Source organism: Aspergillus saccharolyticus (genome assembly GCF_003184585.1).
Source record: "Aspergillus saccharolyticus JOP 1030-1 unplaced genomic scaffold BP01scaffold_23, whole genome shotgun sequence".
NCBI classification, from domain to species: Eukaryota; Fungi; Ascomycota; class Eurotiomycetes; order Eurotiales; family Aspergillaceae; genus Aspergillus; species Aspergillus saccharolyticus.
The window spans coordinates 94630-114449 of NW_020290633.1; positions in this window are offsets into that span (position 1 = coordinate 94630).

Consider the following 19820-nt stretch of genomic DNA (forward strand, 5'->3'; position numbering starts at 1 on the left):
TTAGTGGTAATATACAACTACTGTTATACTACTTTCTTATCTTATAACAAGTTATATTAATATATTCCTTGTATAGTAGTAAGGAATGCTAATACTGAAGTCTTCTTATATACTTTAGTACCAGACAAGCTATATCTTCCCTTGCCTACGAGGCCCATAGTAAATATAATAGAGGAATACAGAACACTCTACTCGGTCACAAGTGACACAAAAGATCAATCCAACTAGATATACAGCCAGGAAGACATACCACCTCTAAAACCCTCTGACGTGGTACTACCGATGAGAAGAGATGCTATACTAATATATATTAAGCCGCTTGATGATGTGTTTATCTCTACTAGATATAAAGAAGATATTGATATTAATATACTCTATGTATAGTGTACAGCCACGACTATAGTAGATCTTAACAAGAAGACCAACCCAAGAGCTATATATCTGGATATAGATTGCAGCTCTACTCTTATCAGCAAAGTTTTCATCTTAAGTATTAAAGATATTCAGTTTTACTCTACTAGTAAAGATATCTGTATTACTAGTATTAGTTCTAAGTATACTATAAATAAATATATTATTCTTTATATATATTTTCCAAAGACTATAATAGAGTAAAAGGATATTAGCCCTCTAGTTAAGCTCTTAAATATCAAATATTAATATAGTTGTATTACTATAAGGGTATTCATTGTGAATAATCCTAAGTTCAAAGCAGATATGCTTGTTAGTATAGATATAATTAATTATAAGAGTATCTTGCTTGATTACCACTGCTAAAAAGCATACCTAGAGGGCTGTACAAACATGCCTATTGATATAGAGGTGCAAGCCAAAAAACAAGTCAATACACCTATCTATTTAGTAAAACACATCATTATACCAGCCCACACCATAATATATATACTAATCCATATAAAGACAGACTTACCCGAAGATATAGACTATATCTTTGAATCTTTGTCTTGTAAGGATCTCGCGATCTATATATATCTAGTTAATTTAAATTTTACTTTTGTTTAGATAATAAATTAAATCTTATATAAGATTATAGTAGCAAGATATACTAGGCTTGATATAATTATAGACAATGAATTCACTACTATATATTAAGTTAAAGATCATGCAGCTGAGCTGGTATACTACCTGGACAAGCACAATTTCAAACACTCGCTATAATATATAGAGGAGCTGAGATACTCTAATCCACTCAGTCTTAATAGATATTAGTATTATTATCTTACTTAATCTCTACTTAAGGATATATATTAAGTCTATATTAAAGAATAATTAGTATATACTATAGACTTTTGAAATCATCTATAAGATAGTAAGATTATAATTAATAGAAGACTAATACCACCCAAATATTATAAGCTCCGAATTAATAAATAAAGATAGAATAATATAAAATATTAATACTATAGACAGCTACGCAGTAATAGCTATAATAAAGAGAACCCAGATATAAAGCCTACTCTAGATACAGATACCCCAAGACTAAGACTACCTAAAGACCACAAACTGCTCTATTCTATATCCGAAAATACTACTATATTACCGAGGGTTTAGGTTGTCTATAGTAAGGACTCTACAGTAATTGGTTGTCTCACCCAGGTAATTAATTAATACAATATATAGGTGAAGCCGGATAGGTCTAATATTGGAGTTACTAATATACCCAAAGACTAATAGCTAGAAATATCTATAAAGGAAGACACCAAGTTACCAAAGTCATAAATATACTATATTAGTAAGTAAGATTAGGAAGTTATTAATAAGATATTTAATTCTCTCTATACCTAGGGTAAAATGTCTTTTACTTAGGGTTATACCCCAACAGCATACCCTGTCTTCGTGGTCTGGAGAATAGTAGTTAATCCAATTACTGGCGTCAAAACAGCCAAAGGATATACTATAGTAGACTTGCGAGAAGCTAATAAGAGGACTATACTAGATCTCTATCCAGTTCTACTATAGGACAGTATCATCCAGCTGATAGTAGGATATACTTATATTACAGTAGTAGATACCTACAAATACTTCTACTAATAATTGATTAAATAAATATATTATAATCATCTTGCTATTATAATATATTAAGGCTAAGAGGTATTTTATATTATGATTATAGGATTTATTAACTCTGTTCCTTATATCTAAAGATAGATAGACCTTAATCTTAAGGAATTCTATGTATTCTGTAGAGCTTATATTAATAATCTTATTATTATATTACTTAGTCTTAACTAGTATATCAAGCATCTACATCACGTATTTGGATATCTATAGATAATAAATATTAAGCTGGAGCTAATAAAGGCTTTTATAGCTTTTTTATTAGTACAGCTTCTAGGATAATGTGTAGACGGCCTGGGACTATCTGCTCCTAAAGAAAAATTAGTAGCTATTCAGTCCCTACTATTTCCTGATATATTATTAGCCTTAGAATATTATCTTGGGATTACAAGCTATCTCAGACATAGGATACTCTAATATACTACTTATATACAGCTACTTTAGGACTAGAAGGTCACACTGCTTAAAAGCTCGCCAAGCTAGAAAAGCTGAAGCTGGAAGATATACTCTACTAAGACTATATAGACACCAACACCCGAAGAGCTTACTGTATTTAAGAATCTACAAACTGAGTTTGACAAGGGAGCAGACTGGATACTAGTATACTTCTAATCTAAATAATAACTATATATTAATCTAGATATATCTAGGAAAGGCTATAATACTGTCTTATATTATATTAATCTAAAGGAGACTTATATAAACATCTCTAAACTACCTCTATATATCTGGATGCAACCAGTTCTCTTCCTAAGCAGAGCACTTACTGTATATAAGTATAACTACTGGCTAATAGAGATCAAAGTATCTTGTCTTATATAGATAATTTGTAAAATAAGATACTATCTTAAAGCTATATATATATAAACAGTGGTATATATAGACTATGTAAGCACAGTAGGTCTTGCTTAAAAAATAAACTTTAATATAGTTATACTAAAGTATCTTAATCTCTGTCTTATTTATATATTCTAATTTATATAAGAATACTGTCTTAAGGTATACTATAGGTTAGGAAAGATAAATAGTCTAGTAGATATACTATCCCAACTGCCTACTAAAGGTATACTATATATACTATTTGATCTTGATGATCTTCTCGAAGCAGAATTAGTAGTTATATAGAATAATAGTATTCCAAGTCTACTAGACAGATAGTATATCTACTACTATAAGATAATAGAGTACAGTACTTTGATAATCTTATTAGTAGATGATTTTAAAGAATATATTTATATAGCCTATCTAAGAGATACGCGAGCATCTAGTATTATCTAGATACTATAAAATAACCCTATAATAATACTACTATATATTTTCAAAGACAGCTTACTCTATATACTCAAGGATATTATAGTTTTCCCAGATACTACTAAACCAGCTCAAATATATCAAGAATCTTGGTTGTATGTACTCTGCTGTCTTTTAAAGGATCTTTTCTATATATTTTATAACAATAATAGATATTAGAGTACTAATAAATATCTTGCTACTCTCCAAGGTCTTATATTATATCAGGGCTGTACTATACTGGATGAATATATATATCATTACCCAGGATGCTTACAAAACCATATATGTATATATAAGCCTTTCGGTACTCTATAATTAATTATCTCGCCAGTAATTCTCTTTTATACTATAATAATAGACTTTATTATCGGCTTGCTGCTAGTCAAATATCTACCTGTCTATAAAGTAATTATTAATATCCTAGAAGAGTATAATCAGCTCATAGTCTTTGTAGATAAATTCATAAAGAGAGTTGGTTTAATACCCAGATATATATAGTAGTCTATATCTCTTTAGGGATATTAACTAGTATTATATCTTTAAGAATATGACTAGGGACTACTATATATCTTTATATCTAATTAAGATACTCGATTTCTTAGCAGTTTCTGGTCTAGTATATTCAAGAAGCTGAACACACGATGGTACTATTCTACTATATATTATCTACAGACAGACGGATAGATAGAGAGGATAAACCAAACTGTTAAAATAATACTCTGATATATATATATATAAGATTACTATACCTACTGGACATAGTTTCTACCTCAAATTATCAGCTAGATTAATAGTTTACTTAGCTTAATTATAAAGACAAGCCTATATAATCTTATATATAGCATGTCTCTAGGCAACCCCTGGACATGGGCTAGATGCTTGCTTGCAGGACAACGTTTCAAATTCTGATTAGATACTGAAGAAGTATACAAGTTTATAGCTATTTAGATAAAATATATCTACAACAGGAATCATCAGCCTATAGAATTTAATGTTAGAGATAGTGTTTATCTTAGACTTTACAAGGGATATAGCCTCCTAATGAGCAAGAGCTAAGCTGAAGGTGATTAAAGATAAGCTGAACTTCTAATACGCGGGTCCATTGTGTGTCTTGGAAAGAGTTGGCAGGCTAGTATATTATCTTGAAATTCCACTAAACTGGCAAATCTATTCTATTATTTTAGTGGCTCAGCTGGAGCTAACACCTAAAATAGAAGATTCTTATAATCACTAATACTCCGCGCCTTCTTCTATACAGAAAGATGGGCGAAACAGTGAAGATAGTACTAGATATAAGATTAATCATATTCTTACAAGCAGACCAGTACAGGGAAGGCCAAGACGAGATGGTATAAGAGTAACTAAGTATCTGATCTACTATACCAGATACAGTCCTGAGGCAGATGAATGGGTCAATGAAGCAGATATTAATACAGCGGACTTGATACGTGATTTCAAGCAAACTATCTAATCTGCCCGGTAATTATTCACTGAGACCACAGGCACAGTGTCTAATCACCTAGTAATCATTCACTGGGAGCATACTCACGCCCCTCTATTCACTAAGTAATACTACTCTTTCCTAATATATCTTCTTCTTATCTATCCTCTCATCCTCTTTACTCTTAACTACTATTTAGATATCCTCTTCTTTAATACTTTATATTCCTATTTTATTCTTTATAAATATTTACTTATTCCTCTTTCTTAATATACTATTATATACTCTAAATACTATAAATCTTACTTACTAGATACTATTATACCTGACTTTTTCTTTATTCCCAAAATTACCGCCTTTCTTAAGAATATACTACCAGGATTATAAAGACAGTATTCTCTAGCCAACCAGAAGACTACCTATACTAGAATATAGATACTTAGTAACTACAACCCAGTCACACCCGTACCGAGAAAAATAAAGAATAATAAGAACAAGCAGGTAGAATACAAATAAATCACATGGGTATAAAGACCCTTAGTAGTCGGGTATTGGGATCCTATTATCTTGGGATGATTATCATATAATATGTATCTATCTAACTGGCTTATTTACCTCATGTTTAAGCTCCTCTCTACTACTAAATAAGTAAAGTATAACGCCGACTTTGCTTATAAGAGTCTACTTTATGTAGATAGAGTCCTAATCAGCGAAACTATCTTAATCTATGCCCATAGTCTCTGGTAGTATCCTATTATACAAGGGGGATACATCCTCTGTGGAGACACTGCTTGCTCCTGGTATTTATAGCTTTTGGCAGGACAGTAAGAGACAAAGACCAACAGCTTACCAAAGAATAGTATATAGGTGGGATACTATCTTACTTAGTCTAAGGATATCTACAAGGTTACTAATAAGATATAAATATTTATTACTATAATAGGTTATAATACCGTCAACTATTTTAATCAAACTGAGCCGAACTGGATGAGTTAAAGTAAAACTAATATATAGTATCCTTATAATAATAATCTTATAATACTTTATACTTATAATAAGAACAATAAAAAAACTATTCTTCTACTACTGCTGAATCAGATTTCTCTGAAATTATTAGTCAATACACTAAATACCTATATTTCTCAGAATAATGGTGATCAACTGCTCAGTCCCAGACCAGACACGGATCTAGATAGTTAGGAAGATAATCCTATTCTATTAGTTCCAAAGCTGCCCGTCGACTGCACCCTCTATTCTAAAGTATCTAAGACACCTAAGACCCCAGCGATGTCTCTGCCCAAACACATCAAGGAAATAGTTGAGACCGGTGTCTAGAAGATTTTTGAGATAATCTCCTAAATACTTTACACACCCACTCCAGAGACAAACCCATCTATACAGAAGATAGGGATCAGACTCGGACCACCAAAACCAGACTACAAACAGACGTCGCAGAAGATCAGTATTAGGCTCAGTCTACCAAAACCAGCTACTATAAAGAGGAAGATAATAGTACTCTTAGCTTCTATCTTAAGTAAATATTCAAGATTTATAAAGAGAAAGACTAATAAGATGATATTCTAGAAAAATATTAGATATTAGAATCTAGATAATATTACCTAAGATAGAGTTGATAACTTCAAATCCTCAGATAAATTCACATCTGAATAGTATAGCGCCCTAGTTCTTAGACTTCAATCTAACTATAATTATAATCATCTTTACTATTATATTAATCAGAACTAATCCAATATAGATATTATCAATCTAGTACTCGAAGCTAATAAGAAGAATAAAAGATAATAGGATACTATCTTTATAGAGAACTATTATATCCTCACCCTGAACCCTACAATAGCTATCACTGCACTCGACCAGATAGACAGGATTACTTTAAGCTACTAAGCTATACTCAGAGTTTATACTTCTTATTGATTTCCTTAAAGATACTCTCAAGAATATTGCGGATAAAGAATAGAAGAATATAGATATATCTCCAGAGGAGTATACAACCACCTTACTCCTCCAGTAATATAAGAATACAACCGTACTGGATAATAATAAGAATACTACTGACTTCCACCTTATCCCTAAGGGCAACTTTGTTGAAGATACTCATTATAAGCACATCTTTACAAAAGACAATGACCATAATAATAATAATAATAATAATAATAATAATAATAACTTATATTATTCTAATAAACTTCTATAGTAAATTATAACAAGGATATTATAATTCAATAAGAAGACTACTCATCAGAGAACTCTTAACTAGACTAATATCTTTTCTTCTCCTATCTTATAATAATCCTTCCTTTTAGACTGATAACTCTTCTTTCCTTCCTTGTCCTTCCTGTATCCTGTATTTAAGATCTCGCGTAGCGGGGAGAATAATGAACAACAACTTCGCATGGTCATAATGTCTTGACGCCTCGGCGTCTAAAAGAGGGCTTCGGGCCCAACGTATCAACTACATAAATATAAGATAGAACCACTCTTATTACCAGAAATCTCCTTACTATAGTAATTAGATATAATAATTCTATTATATTTACTTAGATTAGTACACAGCTTAACCAGTTCAATTGATATTAGGGACGCATTGCAAATATTAATATATTTATAGAGTCTATTATTTAATTTAAAAGATATATTATAGTTATAACAAGGAATAGAAAAAGATAATAATATAAAAAGACTATTAGTATCTTTAAATATAATATTCTTAGTAATATAGATATTATACTCTTTATTTTCATAGCTATTATTATAGAAGTAATTATTATATTAATTATAGATGTTTTACTTATAATAGGGGTAATCATAGGAATCTATATATTACTCCTGATATTTATTACTATAGTATCTATACTAGTTATTTTGGTCTTGATTCAGTTCTTCCAGTACTCTTAGATTAGTTATAGCTGTATAAGTACTATACTATCTAGTATAATAATTATTACTTTAATTAGTATAATTATAGTTACAAATATTTTATCCTTAGTTATCTTAGCTTCTAGAATAATACGCGTTTTAATTCTAGTTTTGATAATCTCAAGGTTAACAATTCATGCCACCATTATGTATTTGTTGGCTCTGACCCTGCCGACCTTGCTGTGAGCCGTATTACTACTGATCATCTTGATTATACAGGCGCCAGTCACGGCTCCATTGTCTTGTCTGCCATGGGCGGTTCTGGTATAGATATCTTTAGTAGTTATTAGTATTACTTTAATAATAGTTATTCTAGTAATTATTCTAGTAGTTAGATTAGTAGATATTATATCTCTTAAAGAGTCTATTATTATATTCTTAGGAATTATATCCTTAGGGATTACAGAATCCTTAGTTATAGAGTTCTTAAGTATTATATAGAGAAGTATTACTATCTTAATAGAAGTAACTATTGTATTAAGTAGTTACTCTTACTAGGTCTTCCTATTCTTACTACTAATCATCTAATATATATAGAAATATACTAATAGTAGTTTGCTCAGTTAGTTTGGTCAATATGACCTGCAGATAAGGATTAATCTAATTCTATAAATATAGAAGTTGGTTATAGGAATTATCTATTCTTATAGTATAAGCTAGATGGATTATATCTTGTATAAATTAACTAATCAGCTTAGTATTAATATCAGTAAAACCATACTTTATTTAATTAAGATAAATCAGAGCTATAGATATATTAGAATAAAAATATTCTCTCAGAGCTTTTATTTATTCTACTTCTAGAAATATATTAATAATTATACTCTTCTCCAGCTTAGTAAGACTAGATATAAACTAATTTAGTACAGTCCTATAAAGATAGGTCTATAAGTTAGATTTAACTACTACTTTATCTTAGTATTTGACTATATTATATATACAATCCAGAAAGATATTCATATCCTTATAGAATATATTATATTCTATCTATTTTATACTTTTGTTATCTTCTATATTAAAATAGAAGAAGTTAATATTCTTAGGCTTTATATCTTTAATATAGAAGATTCTTTTATTCTAGTCAACTATAGATTAGATAGAAGTATTTTAATAACTATTTATTTAAGCTATTTAGTTTACTTAATTAGCTTAGTTAAGATAAGTTTTAAATATTCTTATTTAATTATCTATTCTTTCCAGTATCTGCTGTATCCTTACTAATAGATCTGATAGAGAAGAATTAGATAAGCCACTAGATCCAACTCTAGTACTAGTACTACTAGACATCTTGTTAGTGACTAGACATATTTTTCACTGCCTTAGTACTTGTAGTAGAATAGGATTAACTATAGGTGTCTTAGTATTAGTAGACAGGATAGGTGTTTTGACTCCAGTAAATATATAAATAAGAAATAAAGCTGATATAGGAAGATTAAGTAGATTAAATTAGTTAGAATAGTTAATATTATAAAATAAGTAGTCAGAATATTTAATATTACTATACACCAATTCTGGAAGTTAGTAAATATCAGAGAAAATACTAGATAGTAATATAGTATATATAGATCTGTTTAAAGAGAAAAAAGAAGGACTATATAATATAAAAAAAGATATATAAGATATATTTATACTCTGGAAATGTCTGATAGTCTAAGGGGTGGAAGACTCTGATACAGTAATATTCAGATATAGATATTCAGATGTGACAGGATCCTCAGCTTGCTTATCTGTAATAGGACTTAGTATAGAGGCTATTAGAGTAGTTAATTTAGTTAGTTTTAGGACTAATATATCTATATCTAAATTATTAACAAGTCTCAGTATATCTGTAGGGGTAACAGTACTAGACAATAAGATAGAAGAGGATCTAGAACAAACATATCCTAAGAGATATACTAGTTTAATAAAATTATCTAAAAGTAATAATAATTCTGTCTACTACTAGATATATAAATTAGTAGATAATAGATATTTAATCTACTTAATAAATAATAAAAGAGCTTTATATAAAATAGACTTATCAAGATCCTAGGAAGAAGAATAGATAAAGTATTTAAATAAAACTAGAATAGATATAACTAAAGTAATATAAAATATATAAGTAAGAATATCATAGTCTATATAGTTTTAATAATTATAATCTAAGAGTTTTTTATAGAAGTTGATGATTTAATACACTACTTTAGACAATATTCAGAATATGATCTGTATAAATAACAGAAGATACTGAAGACAAGAACAGCAAGACCTCTTACTAGAAATAAATCCAAATAAATAGTAGTAAAAAATAATAACCAGTAAGTTAGAGAATAAATAGTTAATAATATTAAGATACAGAGATTAGATAATATAGAGTAGTAAAGATCAGTAGAAGACATAAGATACAAATTTAGTAAGAATAACTTATATATAAATTAGATGAGCGAATCACAAGACAGGGCAAGGACTTGGCAGAACCCAGTGATCTATAAAGACAAATAAGAAAGACGGGGAAAGAAGACAGGATATAATTAATACAATTAGGAATCTCAAGATACACAGGATAGTAAGAAGTAGAACAGTAAGAAGATCAATAGATTTCCCAGCAGCAACAAATAATAAATAAACATCTAGAAAAGATGTCGTAGACGACTTATTCCATAGTGGTGTAAGACACTGGATTGTCATGGGACATGCTACCATATGTTATGGTTCGTAGCAGAATCAGTCAGGAGGCAAAATCATTATGATGATGTGGTTGTTCATGGGAGAAGACGGAAGATGACTCCGTCGAGATAATGCCCGAAGGCGGATACAGACGGCAGAATTCGGGATAAACGAAACCACCACATTCTAGATAGGATTTCTAGAAGTAAATACTTTTCTAAAATTAATATTAAAGATATCTACTACTGAATCTATATTAAAGAAGATAAAAGGAAGATAATATTCTATATAAAATATAATTATCTTAAATATATAGTTATATTATTTAGATTAACTAATATTCTAGTAATTTTTTAAAACTATATATGTACTATACTTTGTGGACTTCTTAATAATTTTTATATAGTATATCTAAATAATATCCTTATCTTTTTATTAGATAAAGACTTCTATATAAAATATATCTATTAAATACTTAAAAGACTTTAAGAAACTTAATTCTATACTAAATTCTTAAAGTACTTCTTCTATCAACTTTATATTAAATTTCTAGGATATATTATTATAGTCAAGGTGTCTCTATAGACTCTTAGTGTTGTCCGTCCCTAGGGGGTCGCTAATAGCGAGGATCATTCATGGGGTCAAAGATGGTTGTTCATTGCTATCTACCTAGTCGCGCTGAGATATGGGGGCGACCAGCGAGGACGGGAAGTCGCCTAATAGGGAAATGGCGACACTCTCCCCCTCCGGACAGATAAGTCTGCGATAACCATAAAGAAAAAGAAAAAGAAAAAGTAAAGCAAAACTACTACTGTGGAAAATGTAAGACTGATAATAACAAAGATAGGCATAGTATTAATAGTAAAGATCAAAGGGAAACAGTACCAGACCGCTGAACGAAGTCAGAAAGGGTAGAAAACAGTAATATAGTAGAATTAATTTAAGATCTTATTTAAACATCGGCGAAGATATTCTGGTAATAGCTATTTATAGAATAGTTTGTTGACAAAAGTTGTGTTATAACAGCTGAATATCCACATCTCTATGATACTAAGGAAGGCATAGGCCTTATCTATCAAGATTATCGAAATCGGGATTTCCTTGCTAGCAAGATATCTCTCCAATACTATAGCCGGTGGGCCCTAAGTATGGCCCTCAGCAAGTAGATTATTACGCCTATATCTGTGCTGAAGTAGACTGTTCGCTGCATCCGCCGTTTTAATATTATATACAGTTAGTCTATATATTGCTGCGAACGACTTCTTGGTCACTGTAAGGGTTGATATCTTCTATATTAGATAATAGTCTTAGATCTATTTAGACAAGAGTTTAGGATTAAGTTCTTTATTAGTAAAGTTTATCTTTATATTATTACTATTATTATTAAAGGAGGGATAAATAAATTTATTTAAGTTAGAATCATTATCTTACGCGGATTTATAGATGATAACTTACTCAAGTTCAGTAAGGTGCTTCTCTAGCACTTCGAGACGAGCAGAGTAGATATATACCCTAGGAATTATATAGTACTTTGTCTTGATCTTCTCGATGGATTTATTTACCTAATTATATAATATAGTCTTTATCGGTATTAGTAAAAGTTCTATTTACCAGACATTAAGATTTTATACTAAGGTAATTATTTTTATTTTATTAATCTAATCTTCCAGAAGATTAAGAGTTACTTTAAGAACTTCTTCTTCCTAGTTAATAATTAATACTTGCTATTATAAGACTGCCTCAGTGAATACCTGTAGTGCCTGTTTGAAGTTATTATAGAATTATTTTATAACCTCTAGCAACTTTCTGTTAATATCCATCTCTGTATTGAATGCAGGAAGTCGTTGGTATTTATTTAGTTCGTAGGCAGTTATATTTGTGCTGCTGTGATTAACTATACAATAGAGGTTTACCCAAATCTGTCCTTGTATATAGATATAGATAATAGAATTATTATACACCATGGTGTTTTGATATAAGTTGTGTCGGCCCTGAATCCATCTTACTAAGAATCGGGGAAGCTTAGATTCTTTGAATACTAGGGCTTCTTCTGGGGGTGGGAAGTTGTTAGGGAGTTTGTTTGTGGATATTATACTATTGATATTAATGAAATGTAGTAGTGATGTCTCTTTATTAATATTAAAATCATAGTAGTTAGGGTTAATACTAGGGATAAGCTTCTTAGTCTTGTTATTACTTTCTTTGTCTTTATTATTATTCTTAGTCTTGTCTATCTTAGCTCTTTTTGCTCTAGGACCCATCTTGTCGGTTTGGGGTGACTAAGGAATTAGGGTAAGGAGTATTTTATCTTCTGAAGTATAGTATTATGCCGATTCAAAGTCTGAACTGGAATTACTAATAGTCTGGGGGCACAAGTAAGGTAGTGCTTAGTAACCTAAAGCTGTGTTTGTATTACTTAGAGATAGCCCAAGGCTGCGGGTAATACTCTTGACTCGATAGTATTAGTTTTATATATAAGGGGATAGCTTCTACTTCTTTTTGTTTCGATAAATATATAGAGACATTAGGGAGTAAGAAAAGTAGTATATATTTAATAAGATAATAGAGATGTAGTAGAGTAAGTAAAAGATAATAGTATAGAGGACTGATAAGAAATAGTAAAGATATTAAGAAGTATAGTAGTAGTAAGAAGTATTAAAGATAAGATAAAAATAAGAGTAATACCTATTATCACTGGCGACTACGGCGGTGTGTTATCTTTCCTGTAGGCTCTGATTGGGGGTGACGTTGGTCGTAATTATTAACTAACTCCTGTGCGTCCTGCAAGTCGGCTTCCTTATACTAAGTATTATGTTTGTTGCTGTATCCCAGCTATTTAACTAGATACTTAAAATAAGTATTACAGAAGTAGTAACTAAGAAGAGCTTTAATTTTGTATAAGTCATCTGTAATAGATTTAGGTTCAGGTAGTATATATTTAAATAGGTCTCTTTGGAGGATTAGGGTGTTTATTGACTATTATAGGTAAGATTTAAGATGAGTTATACTGATAACTAGATGAATACAAGATCCTGGTGGTAGTTTTAGATAATATACTAATATAGACTTTTTCTTAAGGACTTTAAATAGCCCAGTAAAGGTGTTGTCGAGCTTCTTCTTTAGGATTACTAATATCTTATAGCCCTGGTGTAGGCGAAGCTTTACTAAATCATCTTTCTAGAAGACTATATCTTAGTATCAGGTATTATATTAATACTTTATATTTATCTAAGTAATCTGCAAAGCTTCAAAGACAGTTGTTCTTGCAGAGAAATTTTGGGGATAATCTTCGGATTGTATAGATATACTGAGATTTAATGTGGTCAGCAATTCCATGCCATATATAAGAATGTGTGGGGAGGAATGAGTCGAGGTATTTTTATAAATATTTAAAGTCGCTTGCATCTGCAGAAGCAATTTTGGCTAATCCACTATATCTATAAGTAATACTATCGCGTAGTGAAGAAAGATCTCCACTGTCTGGTTTGTTCTTTTACTTTAGCTATCAGCCTGGGCGTGGCTTACTATTGTGAAGTGTTGTTTTGTACCTAACAGGGTGAATAACACTATCTATAATTCAGATAGGAATTTAGAATCCCTATTACTAATAAGGACTTTGGGAATACTCTAGTCTCTAAGTATAAGTCTCTCAAGGAAGAGTCCAGCCTATTATATAGTATCCCAGTCGTAACGACTAGGGATAATAGTAATTCTTTTTATATATTTATATATTACTATAAGTACTGTATTATAGTCTTTGTCGCCTCCGCTGTCCGGCAGGGCAGTAATGATATTAATCGTTAGTGTATGAAATAATATCAGGGGCGATAAAATAGATTGTAGTCGTCTGTAGGGGTAGTATCTAGGTACTTCCTTATTATTATATTTATAGCAGTAAGTAATGTACTGCTTAACTTAGTATCAGCAATGGGGAAAGGTCAAGCTGTAGAGATTTTTAATGGTGTGGTCCTCACTGGGATGACTGAGTATATCATGGGCGTCCTCAAGGGTTTCCTTGAGTATAACCAATAATATATAAAGCAAATTCTGAGAGTTGAAGAGCAACCCGTCTTCTATATAGAAGAGTAAATCAACTAAAGCCTCAGCTTTATTATTCTTCTTGATCTGATCTATGATTTTTGACTATTTCTTATCATCAGGGTAGGTATCCCTTACTCTTTGTTTAAAGTTATTAGTAAGATAGACTAATAAGATTATAGATTTACTCTACAGTATATTAAGATAAAAGTTATTATTATTAGTTATTTCTATAGTAAAAGATAGCAACCTGGAAAGTATATCTGGTATAATATATAATTTTCCTGGCTTATAGACTACTAGGAGCTGGAATTGCTGTAAGTACTATACTGCCCGGATAAGGTAAAGGTTTAAATAGGTTGTTGACATAGAGATTAATAAGATTTGCTCTAGAAGGGGTTTAATTACCTAATGATCTGTATAGACCACTGTTTTTTATACTACTTAGATAAGATGCCGGTATTTCCTTACTATCTATAAAAGTCTAGATATTTCCAACTCTGTCAGCTAGTAATTTCGCTCTGCGGTGCTTAATTCTCTACTGAGAAAAAGGATTAGCTGTATTATATTTATAGAGGGTACCTCTGTTGGTACCTACTTTGATTAATATTTTAGGCTTGAGGGGTCATCTAATAATATATAGAAAAGTATAACTCCTGTCCCTCTTTGCTTAGACGTGTTGATATCTATATAGAGTATTCAGGATTTGTCGAAATGTACCAGTACTGGTTTTTGCTGAAGTATATCTTTAATGGCTTTAAAGGACTGGATTTCCTGCTCAGTCGGTTTAGTTAATAATGACTTTATTATCTGGTTTCGCCTTGCTGTCTTGCCTAGCTTATCTGGAATAGCTTTGGTCAGGAAGGTCTTCCTTTATTGTAAAGGATGAATTACCTCTATATAAAAAGGAACATAGTCTCTCAGCCAATTTGTCAGCCTGATGAAATAATTTAATTTGGTCAATGTTTTGGGGAATTGCAGCTTTAAAATAGCTGCTATCTTAGCGTCGGTAGTAGTCATTCTGAATATGTTGATATTCTATCCAAGGATTTTGATGGAAGGGAAGGCTAGGAATAACTTGTTAGGAGATAGTATTATATATATCTCTTTATATTTACTAAAAAATTTCTCCAGATGTATAAGGTGTTGTTTGAACTCTACAGAGAAAAGAATAAAATTATTAATATAGATATAAAGAAATTCTTATATTAAACAAAACAAGTGTTGGAGTTTCAGTTCTTTTCAAATAGAATTAATTAGGGCTTTATTTAACTTTCACTTTTCCATACAAACTGAGTATAGAAGTGAAGTCAAAACAAGGTCAAAGTCAAAGATAATTAAAATCAAAAGAATCAAAGATAGAATGAATAAGGAAATAAACAAGCCACTGATTTCAATACATATCTGATCAACTGGTTCAGGATGATTCGGGATGATCCTCAGGAAATCATTGAACAAATCAGACTATTTAAGCCAAAATCCTTTGTTTATTGATTTCCTAATTAGGAAATCAAAACATTCAGAATGCAGGGGTGAGAATCCAGGGTGAGAATGCAGGGGTAAATTAGCCAAGGATGGATTGGGCTGGAACAATGGTTCAAATGGCTCAATCCAGGAATTAGGGCTAGGGTTTGGTAGTCAGGTGAGCTGCCAGTCTGACATACCCCCGCAGTTTTGTAGAACTCAGTGGTTCTATCAAAATTGGAGTAAACAGACGGGTAAACATATTACTGAAATAGAAAAAAGATAAATAATCAAGTTCTTACCATATTGAGTTGGTTGATGAATTGCTGGTGTTTCTGACCCCCAAACTGCTTAGTCAGACCATCAGCTTTCATTTCATTGGTTGGAACCCAATGAATATCAATAGTCTTATTCAGGGCTTCCTGTCTAAGCCAGTGATTTGCAATATCCACATGCTTCAGACTAGTCTGAAAAGGGAAGGTGGGACTAGTCAGGATTTGGACTGTCTGGGTGTTGTCACATGATATAGAAAGACAGTGTTCAGGGTTAAACCCTATTTAGTTGAAAAATCGTCTCCACCAAAGCAGTTACTTAGCTGCAGCAGTTAGGGCTAATAGTTCAGCCTCAGTGGTGGATAGGGTCACATGGCGTTGTTTCTTACTCAGCCAATCAATAGGCCCATTGAATAAGTAAACAATATACCCCATTGAGCTAGTGCGATCCAAATTATCACCAAAGCTGGCATCACTAGCCATATGGAAAACTGCCTGATCAGGACTAGGGCCATATTCAATAGCCAGGTCCTTTGTTCCTCCTAAATAGGAAATCAAGTGGTCCACTGCCCTGAGATGTTTAGGGCTTGGATTGGTCAGGTGTTCTGCAAGCAGTTGACATGATTTGGCTATATCAGGCCTGGTCCAAACTGCAGGATATAGGGCTGACCCTACTTTTTGCTGAAATTCATGAATCTGATTAGCTGAGGCCTTGAAAAGTGGGTCCTTAGTCAATTTCTCACTTGGGAGTGGAGACTTAGGGCTTCTGAGATGCCCTAGATTAAATTTATTAACAATTTTGTCAATATAGATTGATTGCTTGATCCATAGCTTCCGGTTTAGGCGATCACGTGATATCTGGACATTCAAAAATGATGTGGATTCACCAAGGTCCTTCATATTGAATGACGTCATCAATTTTTCCTTGAATTCATTGAATTTCCCTCGATTTGATTGGTGGAATGCACAGATCATGTCATCCACAAATATCAATAAAATCAGATAATCATTGACATAGACACATTGATCCTCTTCAATAGGACTGAGCCCTAGGGCTTCAAGCTTTGCCCTAAGGGTCTTCTGCCAAAGGAGGGGTGATCGTCTTAGACCATATAGGGCCTTCCGTAATAGGTAAACTGTTGGTTTATTTCCTAATCCGGGAAGGGGGCCCACATAGATCTTTTCCTCAATTGAGCTATTGAGGAAGGCGGTAACAGCGTCTAATTGGCATGTTTCCAGGTCAAATACTGCAATTAGGGCTAGGATAATCCTCAGGGATCTAGCCGCAAGCGTACTAGCGCGGGTTTCCAACCAATCAGGGGTCTGCAAATCTCCCCGCACACATATCCGGGCCTTGAATCCAGCCAGTTGACCTTTTTCATCGAATTTGTAGGTCCACACCCATTTTAGTGGTAGGACTTCCTTATCCTTTGTATCACGGGTTGAACACGTGATCCAGGTGCCTAAGGCATCTAATTGATTGAGTTCCACCTTTGAAGCTTGAATAAATTGAGATGAATAGGGGTGACTCATTAATCCCCTCCAGTTGGTGGGTGGTGGTGGAAGCTGGGATTTATCAATAGTAGGGATTTCCCCTTTATTGATACAGTTGACCATTGTTTGAATAGCTTGGAGAACTAGTCTCTTTCGGGAATAGTCTGGATCAGGTGATTCAGACCTCTGTCTTTTCAATCCTCTGATTGGTTCCACATCAAGGAAATCAATTTCATCAAAAGCCTTTTGATTAATGGTGGAATTATCAATAAGAACCATGGGCGGTGAGGCAGGCGGTGAGTCTTCAGGGGTAGGAGGTATATCACCAAGAACTATATCCTTCAAGGGTTCTGTATGGTTATATGATTCCTCTGGGTCATGGGGTCCCTCTGGGTTATAGAATTCCTCTGAATCATATGATTTCAGCTCAGTGATATCCTCGATTTCTGAGTCATCCGATGAAGGTGGTTCTTGATCAATTAATTCAATATCTAACTATTTAATTTAGATTAAATCAATCACCTGGGCGAGCTGTTATTTTATTAATATACTTCCTAATTCGGAAGTTTATTTATAGTTAGACCCTTCGTCAAACACGACATCACGTGCAGATATTACTTGGTTAAGGGTAGGAATCCATATTTGCCAGATATTTAAAGCTCTATATCCAACAAGGAATCTAATAAGGGCTCTGGGCCCTAGTTTATCCCCTTTTAGTAGATTGCTGATCCGGGTGTAGGCACGTGATCCATACTTCCTTAAACAGAAAAGGTCTGGCTTCTCTGGCAACCATGAGGGTCGTTGTAGAAGGCTTTTCCATATGGTTCCATAGGGGGTTTCCCAATCGAGTTGTTTGTTTGGCATCCTATTTAGGATATATATAGCCGTTTCCATGGTTTCAGGCCAAATGAATAATGGTAGGCCTGAATTAATCAATAAATATCTTATTTTAGAAGTGATTAGGGCTCCAGCCCTCTCAGAGAAAGGATTCTACTCAAGCTGGTGAATAGATGAATAATTAATAATCATCCCCTTAGAGCTAGCCTAAATTAGAAAGGTATTGAGATTCCTATCCTGATCTGAATAAAATTGCTTTGGCATGATTCTATATTGATTAATTATATGAATAATCATATCAATAATTAACTGTGAGACACCCGACTTGGAAGTTAGGACTTGCCCTAAGTGAAATTTTGAATAGAAACAATAGAGATGACTGATATATCTCTGTTTATTCCATACAGTGGTCATATAAATCAGGTCCTAATATAGGGTTTCAAAGGGCTTGGTGCCTGGATTGATTTTCCGTCTTGAAATCTGACAATTTAATTAGCTGATTCGGCAGATAGGGCATTTCTGGATTGGTTCTGGCTCAATATCAGTTAATTGAATGCCCTGAGTCTTTTAACTAAGGTGTCTTAGGGCTTCTTCTCCTAGATGTCCTAACCTATTATACTATTCTTTCATAGTTCTACTTAAAATATAGGGCTTTTCGGATGTTCTGATTGGCTGTTTAATTATTGAATTGAGGGTTATTAAGGATTTGACTGATAGTTCCTATTAAATAAAATATAGCCCATGAATTGGCTTGATATAACAGACTGGTGTTCCATTAGCTGTTTCCAAAAGGGCGCGTTTCCCATTATAGAATAGTCCGGTTTCCTAAGCCTTCCAACCTGACATGATATTATGGTGGAATCCAGGAACAAAGACAACATCCTTCAATTCAAAAATAATACTATTCCCCTTTGGGCAGGTAGGACGGAATAGGACTGTTCCATATCCCTAAATAGTATTAGAGATGTTCCCAACATAAATATAATTATTATCAACTGGTCTGTAATCAATGAATAATTCCAATGAATTACACACATAACCATTGGATATAGTGTCAAATACCCACTGTTTTAACAGATTTATTGATATATTTCCTAGTTCGGAAGTCTGTTGATATATTAACAGAGTAAATTTTAATAGATATTCCTCTATTTATTGATTTTCAAAGGTTTCTAGAGTAACAGGGGTTGTTTAATAGGCTTGGCAAGTCTTCTTATAGACGATAAGGGTTGGACCCGGTAATCTATACCGTATCGAGACCGTTGCAATCCCACTTGCAGATCTTATCAGCCCCATGACAATGGCATGTAGATCTTTCATCT